Genomic DNA, 9,163 nt, shown 5'->3' on the forward strand with positions numbered 1-9,163 from the left:
AGGCGCTGTGTTCAGGTCGCAGCCTCCCTTGGAGGTGTGGGTTTAAATCCCACTTCTGACAAGTGTATTTTGCGAGGTGGATACATTTTTGGACTTTTTTTTCCCAAGCACCGTATCAAAAACAATGTCAACGGTTTCTGTAAATTATCGATAAGATCTATTTTCCGTTGCTTGCACTAATTGCCTGAAGTTGGCTAAATCGCAGTAAATCGGTAAAGCAGGAAATCACAGCATCTTCAACAAATCGTGATAGAGGGGCCGAGATAAAGGTTTCGACCCTACATATCAAAAGCGCAGCTGTCAATAGTTCAGCAGGTTCACAGTGCAGAAGGTTCAGTGGCACCAGGGTCCCCTGCGTCCCAATCAGAGCTGGTTTTTAACTTCTGTATTCAGGGGATGGGAGGGGTGGGGGTGTTGCTTCGTGCACACACAGTGCCTGTTTTGCAGAGAAGTTTTAATAAATACACAAAGAATAATATGGAGTCTTTGGCCACGAGGAACACCTTCCCCTACCTTTTATTCTCTCCGATTCCTCATCACCGCACCTACCATCCAACTCCAAAACTTGGGGAGACTAACACTCCCTACCTCCCTTGGTGTGCATCATGGGCGTGCCCATGACGAACACAACATTTCTCCTTAACCAATACAAAACAAACATAGCTGCTCAAAAAAAAGATACTATACTAATCCAGTATACAAGAATAGTACACAACAATAAATACCACATTCAGTCAATCCACCCCGAATCCTTGCAGCCGCGTTGAGCATGGCGGTCGAGGACTCAAACTGTACCGTTCAAGTCCTTGTCTCAGAGGCACTGAGTTGATTGGTATGGAGCCAGGCACCTCCTGATCTGAATCTTGAACTGGCTCCAAATTCTGCATGTCCACACCCCCTGTAGTAGATGATTGAGAATTAGTAGCAGTCACCACAGGCCATATGCACTGGCTCAAAATTCTGCAAGTCCACACCCCATGTAGTAGATGATTGAGAATTAGTAGCAGTCACCACAGGGTCCACTGTCAAGATGATCCATCCTCTCTCCTTCATCAGCTTCAGATCCCACTGTTTCCCTGAGCAGGAAGGTCTGGAATTGAAAATACAGAGGAAATTAAATAACATTCACTCAGTACATGGCACTCATTTTGGTTTATAAGCTGGAAATTGAGCCATCAGTCTGGTGTCAAGAGTGTCAGGATGGTCGGGTGGTCTAAGGTGCTGCATAAAGGTCACAGTCTCCCTTGGAGACGTGGGTTCAAACCCCTCTTCTGACAAGTGTCTTTGTGAGGTGGACACATTTTTGGACTTTTTTTTCCAAGCACCCTTATCAAAAACAATGTCAACAGTTTCTGTAAATTATCGATAAGATCTATTGTCCGTTGCTTGCACTAATTTCCTGAAGTTGGCTAAATCACAGTAAATCGGTAAAGCGGGAAATCACAGCATCTTCAACAAATCGTGATAGAGGGGCAGAGATAAAGGTTTTGACCCTACATATCAAGAGCGCAGCTGTCAATAGTTCAGCAGGTTCACAGTGCAGAAGGTTCAGTGGCACCAGGGTCCCCTGCGTCCCAATCACAGCTGGTTTTTAACTTCTGTATTCAGGGCATCGGAGGGCTGTGTTGCATCGTGCACACATGGTGCCTGTTTCGCAGATAAGTTTTAATAAATACACAGAGAATAATATAGAGTCATTGGCCACGAGGAACACCTTCCCTGGCCTTTTATTCTCTCCGGTTCCACGTCACCGCGCCTACCATCCAACTCCAAAACTCTGGGGAGACTAACACTCCCTACCTCCCTTGGTGTGCATCATAGGCGTGCCCATGACGAACACAACATTTCTCCTTAACCAATACAAAACAAACATAGCTGCTCAAAAAAAAGATACTATACTAATCCAGTATACAAGAATAGTACACAACAAGAAATGCCACATTCAGTCAATCCACCCCGAATCCTTGCAGCCGCGTTGAGCATGGCGGTCGAGGACTCAAACTGTACCGTTCAAGTCCTTGTCTCAGAGGCACTGAGTTGATTGGTATGGAGCCAGGCACCTCCTGATCTGAATCTTGAACTGGCTCCAAATTCTGCATGTCCACACCCCTTGTAGTAGATGATTGAGAATTAGTAGCAGTCACCACCGGCCATGTGCACTGGCTCAAACTTCTGCATGTCCACACCCCAAGTAGTCGATGATTGAGAATTAGTAGCAGTCACCACCGGATTCACTGTCAGGATGATCCATCCTCTCTCCTTCATCAGCTTCAGATCCTACTGTTTCCCTGAGCAGGAAGGTCTGGAATTGAAAATACAGAGGACATTAAACAACATTCACTCAGTACATGGCACTCATTTTGGTTTATAAGCTGTAAATTGAGCCATCAGTGCAGTGTCAAGAGTGTCAGGATGGCCGAGTGGTCTAAGGCGCTGCGTTCAGGTCGCAGTCTCCTTTGGAGGCGTGGGTTCGAATCCCACTTCTGACAAGTGTCTTTTGCGAGGTGGATACATTTTTGGACTTTTTTTTTCCAAGCACCCGTATCAAAAACAATGTCAACAGTTTCTGTAAATTATCGATAAGATCTATTGTCCGTTGCTTGCAGTAATTTCCTGAAGTTGGCTAAATCGCAGTAAATCGGTAAAGCGGTGAAATCACAGCATCTTCAACAAATCGTGAAAGAGGGGCAGAGATAAAGGTTTCGACCCTGCATATCAAGAGCGCAGCTGTCAATAGTTCAGCAGGTTCACAGTGCAGAAGGTTCAGTGGCACCAGGGTCCCCTGCGTCCCAATCACAGCTGGTTTTTAACTTCTGTATTCAGGGCATGGGAGGGGTGTGTTGCATCGTGCACACACGGTGCCTGTTTCGCAGATAAGTTTTAATAAATACATAGAGAATAATATAGAGTCATTGGCCACGAGGAACACCTTCCCTGACCTTTTATTCTCTCCGGTTCCACGTCACCGCGCCTACCATCCAACTCCAAAACTCGGGGGAGACTAACACTCTCTACCTCCCTTGGTGTGCATCATAGGCGTGCCCATGACGAACACAACATTTCTCCTTAACCAATACAAAACAAACATAGCTGCTAAAAAAAAAGATACTATACTAATCCAGTATACAAGAATAGTACACAACAAGAAATGCCACATTCAGTCAATCCACCCCGAATCTTTGCAGCCGCGTTGAGCATGGCGGTCGAGGACTCAAACTGTACCGTTCAAGTCCTTGTCTCAGAGGCACTGAGTTAATTGGTATGGAGCCAGGCACCTCCTGATCTGAATCTTGAACTGGCTCCAAATTCTGCATGTCCACACCCCTTGTAGTAGATGATTGAGAATTAGTAGCAGTCACCACCGGCCATGTGCACTGGCTCAAACTTCTGCATGTCCACACCCCAAGTAGTCGACGATTGAGAATTAGTAGCAGTCACCACCGTATTCACTGTCAGGATGATCCATCCTCTCTCCTTCATCAGCTTCAGATCCCACTGTTTCCCTGAGCAGGCAGGTCTGGAATTGAAAATACAGAGGACATTAAACAACATTCACTCAGTACATGGCACTCATTTTGGTTTATACGCTCGAAATTGAGCTATGAGCGAGGTGTGAAGAGTGTCAGGATGGCCGAGTGGTCTAAGGCGCTGTGTTCAGGTTGCAGCCTCCCTTGGAGGTGTGGGTTTAAATCCCACTTCTGACAAGTGTATTTTGCGAGGTGGATACATTTTTGGACTTTTTTTTCCCAAGCACCGTATCAAAAACAATGTCAACGGTTTCTGTAAATTATCGATAAGATCTATTTTCCGTTGCTTGCACTAATTGCCTGAAGTTGGCTAAATCGCAGTAAATCGGTAAAGCAGGAAATCACAGCATCTTCAACAAATCGTGATAGAGGGGCCGAGATAAAGGTTTCGACCCTACATATCAAAAGCGCAGCTGTCAATAGTTCAGCAGGTTCACAGTGCAGAAGGTTCAGTGGCACCAGGGTCCCCTGCGTCCCAATCAGAGCTGGTTTTTAACTTCTGTATTCAGGGGATGGGAGGGGTGGGGGTGTTGCGTCGTGCACACACAGTGCCTGTTTTGCAGAGAAGTTTTAATAAATACACAAAGAATAATATGGAGTCTTTGGCCACGAGGAACACCTTCCCCTACCTTTTATTCTCTCCGATTCCTCATCACCGCACCTACCATCCAACTCCAAAACTCGGGGAGACTAACACTCCCTACCTCCCTTGGTGTGCATCATGGGCGTGCCCATGACGAACACAACATTTCTCCTTAACCAATACAAAACAAACATAGCTGCTCAAAAAAAAGATACTATACTAATCCAGTATACAAGAATAGTACACAACAATAAATACCACATTCAGTCAATCCACCCCGAATCCTTGCAGCCGCGTTGAGCATGGCGGTCGAGGACTCAAACTGTACCGTTCAAGTCCTTGTCTCAGAGGCACTGAGTTGATTGGTATGGAGCCAGGCACCTCCTGATCTGAATCTTGAACTGGCTCCAAATTCTGCATGTCCACACCCCCTGTAGTAGATGATTGAGAATTAGTAGCAGTCACCACCGGCCATATGCACTGGCTCAAAATTCTGCAAGTCCACACCCCATGTAGTAGATGATTGAGAATTAGTAGCAGTCACCACAGGGTCCACTGTCAAGATGATCCATCCTCTCTCCTTAATCAGCTTCAGATCCCACTGTTTCCCTGAGCAGGAAGGTCTGGAATTGAAAATACAGTGGAAATTAAATAACATTCACTCAGTACATGGCACTCATTTTGGTTTATAAGCTGGAAATTGAGCCATCAGTCTGGTGTCAAGAGTGTCAGGATGGTCGGGTGTTCTAAGGTGCTGCATAAAGGTCACAGTTTCCCTTGGAGACGTGGGTTCAAACCCCTCTTCTGACAAGTGTCTTTGTGAGGTGGACACATTTTTGGACTTTTTTTTCCAAGCACCCTTATCAAAAACAATGTCAACAGTTTCTGTAAATTATCGATAAGATCTATTGTCCGTTGCTTGCACTAATTTCCTGAAGTTGGCTAAATCGCAGTAAATCGGTAAAGCGGGAAATCACAGCATCTTCAACAAATCGTGATAGAGGGGCAGAGATAAAGGTTTTGACCCTACATATCAAGAGCGCAGCTGTCAATAGTTCAGCAGGTTCACAGTGCAGAAGGTTCAGTGGTACCAGGGTCCCCTGCGTCCCAATCACAGCTGGTTTTTAACTTCTGTATTCAGGGCATGGGAGGGCTGTGTTGCATCGTGCACACATGGTGCCTGTTTCGTAGATAAGTTTTAATAAATACACAGAGAATAATATAGAGTCATTGGCCACGAGGAACACCTTCCCTGGCCTTTTATTCTCTCCGGTTCCACGTCACCGTGCCTACCATCCAATTCCAAAACTCGGGGGAGACTAACACTCCCTACCTCCCTTGGTGTGCATCATAGGCGTGCCCATGACGAACACAACATTTCTCCTTAACCAATACAAAACAAACATAGCTGCTCAAAAAAAAGATACTATACTAATCCAGTATACAAGAATAGTACACAACAAGAAATGCCACATTCAGTCAATCCACCCCAAATCCTTGCAGCCGCGTTGAGCATGGCGGTCGAGGACTCAAACTGTACCGTTCAAGTCCTTGTCTCAGAGGCACTGAGTTGATTGGAATGGAGCCAGGCACCTCCTGATCTGAATCTTGAACTGGCTCCAAATTCTGCATGTCCACACCCCTTGTAGTAGATGATTGAGAATTAGTAGCAGTCACCACCGGCCATGTGCACTGGCTCAAACTTCTGCATGTCCACACCCCAAGTAGTCGATGATTGAGAATTAGTAGCAGTCACCACCGGATTCACTGTCAGGATGATCCATCCTCTCTCCTTCATCAGCTTCAGATCCTACTGTTTCCCTGAGCAGGAAGGTCTGGAATTGAAAATACAGAGGACATTAAACAACATTCACTCAGTACATGGCACTCATTTTGGTTTATAAGCTGGAAATTGAGCCATCAGTGCAGTGTCAAGAGTGTCAGGATGGCTGAGTGGTCTAAGGTGCTGCGTTCAGGTCGCAGTCTCCTTTGGAGGCGTGGGTTCGAATCCCACTTCTGACAAGTGTCTTTTGCGAGGTGGATACATTTTTGGACTTTTTTTTTCCAAGCACCCGTATCAAAAACAATGTCAACAGTTTCTGTAAATTATCGATAAGATCTATTGTCCGTTGCTTGCAGTAATTTCCTGAAGTTGGCTAAATCGCAGTAAATCGGTAAAGCGGGAAATCACAGCATCTTCAACAAATCGTGAAAGAGGGGCAGAGATAAAGGTTTCGACCCTGCATATCAAGAGCGCAGCTGTCAATAGTTCAGCAGGTTCACAGTGCAGAAGGTTCAGTGGCACCAGGGTCCCCTGCGTCCCAATCACAGCTGGTTTTTAACTTCTGTATTCAGGGCATGGGAGGGGTGTGTTGCATCGTGCACACACGGTGCCTGTTTCGCAGATAAGTTTTAATAAATACATAGAGAATAATATAGAGTCATTGGCCACGAGGAACACCTTCCCTGACCTTTTATTCTCTCCGGTTCCACGTCACCGCGCCTACCATCCAACTCCAAAACTCGGGGGAGACTAACACTCTCTACCTCCCTTGGTGTGCATCATAGGCGTGCCCATGACGAACACAACATTTCTCCTTAACCAATACAAAACAAACATAGCTGCTCAAAAAAAAGATACTATACTAATCCAGTATACAAGAATAGTACACAACAAGAAATGCCACATTCAGTCAATCCACCCCGAATCTTTTCAGCCGCGTTGAGCATGGCGGTCGAGGACTCAAACTGTACCGTTCAAGTCCTTGTCTCAGAGGCACTGAGTTGATTGGTATGGAGCCAGGCACCTCCTGATCTGAATCTTGAACTGGCTCCAAATTCTGCATGTCCACACCCCTTGTAGTAGATGATTGAGAATTAGTAGCAGTCACCACCGGCCATGTGCACTGGCTCAAACTTCTGCATGTCCACACCCCAAGTAGTCGACGATTGAGAATTAGTAGCAGTCACCACCGTATTCACTGTCAGGATGATCCATCCTCTCTCCTTCATCAGCTTCAGATCCCACTGTTTCCCTGAGCAGGCAGGTCTGGAATTGAAAATACAGAGGACATTAAACAACATTCACTCAGTACATGGCACTCATTTTGGTTTATAAGCTGGAAATTGAGCCATCAGTGCAGTGTCAAGAGTGTCAGGATGGCCGAGTGGTCTAAGGTGCTGTGTTCAGGTAGCAGTTTCCTTTGGAGGCGTGGGTTCGAATCCCACTTCTGACAAGTGTCTTTTGCGAGGTGGATACATTTTTAGACTTTTTTTTTCCAAGCACCCGTATCAAAAACAATGTCAACAGTTTCTGTAAATTATCAATAAGATCTATTGTCCGTTGCTTGCACTAATTTCCTGAAGTTGGCTAAATCGCAGTAAATCGGTAAAGCAGGAAATCACAGCATCTTCAACAAATCGTGATAGAGGGGAAGAGATAAAGGTTTCGACCCTACATATCAAGAGCGCAGCTGTCAATAGTTCAGCAGGTTCACAGTGCAGAAGTTTCAGTGGCACCAGGGTCCCCTGCGTCCCAATCACAGCTGGTTTTTAACTTCTGTATTCAGGGCATGGGATGGGTGTGTTGCATCGTGCACACACGGTGCCTGTTTCGCAGATAAGTTTTAATAAATACACAGAGAATAATATAGAGTCATTGGCCACGAGGAACACCTTCCCTGACCTTTTATTCTCTCCGGTTCCACGTCACCGCGCCTACCATTCAACTCCAAAACTCAGGGGAGACTAACACTCCCTACCTCCCTTGGTGTGCATCATAGGCGTGCCCATGACGAACACAACATTTCTCCTTAACCAATGCAAAACAAACATAGCTGCTGAAAAAAAAGATACTATACTAATCCAGTATACAAGAATAGTACACAACAAGAAATGCCACATTCAGTCAATCCACCCCGAATCCTTGCAGCCGCGTTGAGCATGGCGGTCGAGGACTCAAACTGTACCGTTCAAGTCCTTGTCTCAGAGGCACTGAGTTGATTGGTATGGAGCCAGGCACCTCCTGATCTGAATCTTGAACTGGCTCCAAATTCTGCATGTCCACACCCCTTGTAGTAGATGATTGAGAATTAGTAGCAGTCACCACAGGCCATGTGCACTGGCTCAAACCTCTGCATGTCCACACCCCATGTAGTCGATGATTGAGAATTAGTAGCAGTCACCACCGGATTCACTGTCAGGATGATCCATCTTCTCTCCTTCATCAGCTTCAGATCCCACTGTTTCCCTGAGCAGGAAGGTCTGGAATTGAAAATACAGAGGGCATTAAACAACATTCACTCAGTACATGGCACTCATTTTGGTTTATACGCTCGAAATTGAGCTATGAGCGAGGTGTGAAGAGTGTCAGGATGGCCGAGTGGTCTAAGGCGCTGTGTTCAGGTCGCAGCCTCCCTTGGAGGTGTGGGTTTAAATCCCACTTCTGACAAGTGTATTTTGCGAGGTGGATACATTTTTGGACTTTTTTTTCCCAAGCACTGTATCAAAAACAATGTCAACGGTTTCTGTAAATTATCGATAAGATCTATTTTCCGTTGCTTGCACTAATTGCCTGAAGTTGGCTAAATCGCAGTAAATCGGTAAAGCAGGAAATCACAGCATCTTCAACAAATCGTGATAGATGGGCCGAGATAAAGGTTTCGACCCTACATATCAAAAGCGCAGCTGTCAATAGTTCAGCAGGTTCACAGTGCAGAAGGTTCAGTGGCACCAGGGTCCCCTACGTCCCAATCAGAGCTGGTTTTTAACTTCTGTATTCAGGGGATGGGAGGGGTGGGGGTGTTGCGTCGTGCACACACAGTGCCTGTTTTGCAGAGAAGTTTTAATAAATACACAAAGAATAATATGGAGTCTTTGGCCACGAGGAACACCTTCCCCTACCTTTTATTCTCTCCGATTCCTCATCACCGCACCTACCATCCAACTCCAAAACTCGGGGAGACTAACACTCCCTACCTCCCTTGGAGTGCATCATGGGCGTGCCCATGACGAACACAACATTTCTCCTTAACCAATACAAAACAAACATAGC

The 9,163-nt window shown here is 45.8% G+C and overlaps 2 non-coding genes across 2 annotated transcripts; both read left to right on the forward strand.

The window, feature by feature from the left end:
* Positions 1–2,406: 2,406 nt before the first annotated feature.
* TRNAL-CAG (transfer RNA leucine (anticodon CAG)) lies at positions 2,407–2,489 on the forward strand. Its single transcript has one exon. It is a non-coding gene; the product is annotated as a tRNA-Leu (tRNA).
* Positions 2,490–6,049: 3,560 nt separating this feature from the next.
* TRNAL-CAG (transfer RNA leucine (anticodon CAG)) lies at positions 6,050–6,132 on the forward strand. Its single transcript has one exon. It is a non-coding gene; the product is annotated as a tRNA-Leu (tRNA).
* The last annotated feature ends 3,031 nt before the right edge of the window (positions 6,133–9,163 follow it).

The sequence above is a fragment of the Pleurodeles waltl genome, unplaced genomic scaffold, assembly GCF_031143425.1.
Source record: "Pleurodeles waltl isolate 20211129_DDA unplaced genomic scaffold, aPleWal1.hap1.20221129 scaffold_39, whole genome shotgun sequence".
NCBI lineage: Eukaryota > Metazoa > Chordata > Amphibia > Caudata > Salamandridae > Pleurodeles > Pleurodeles waltl.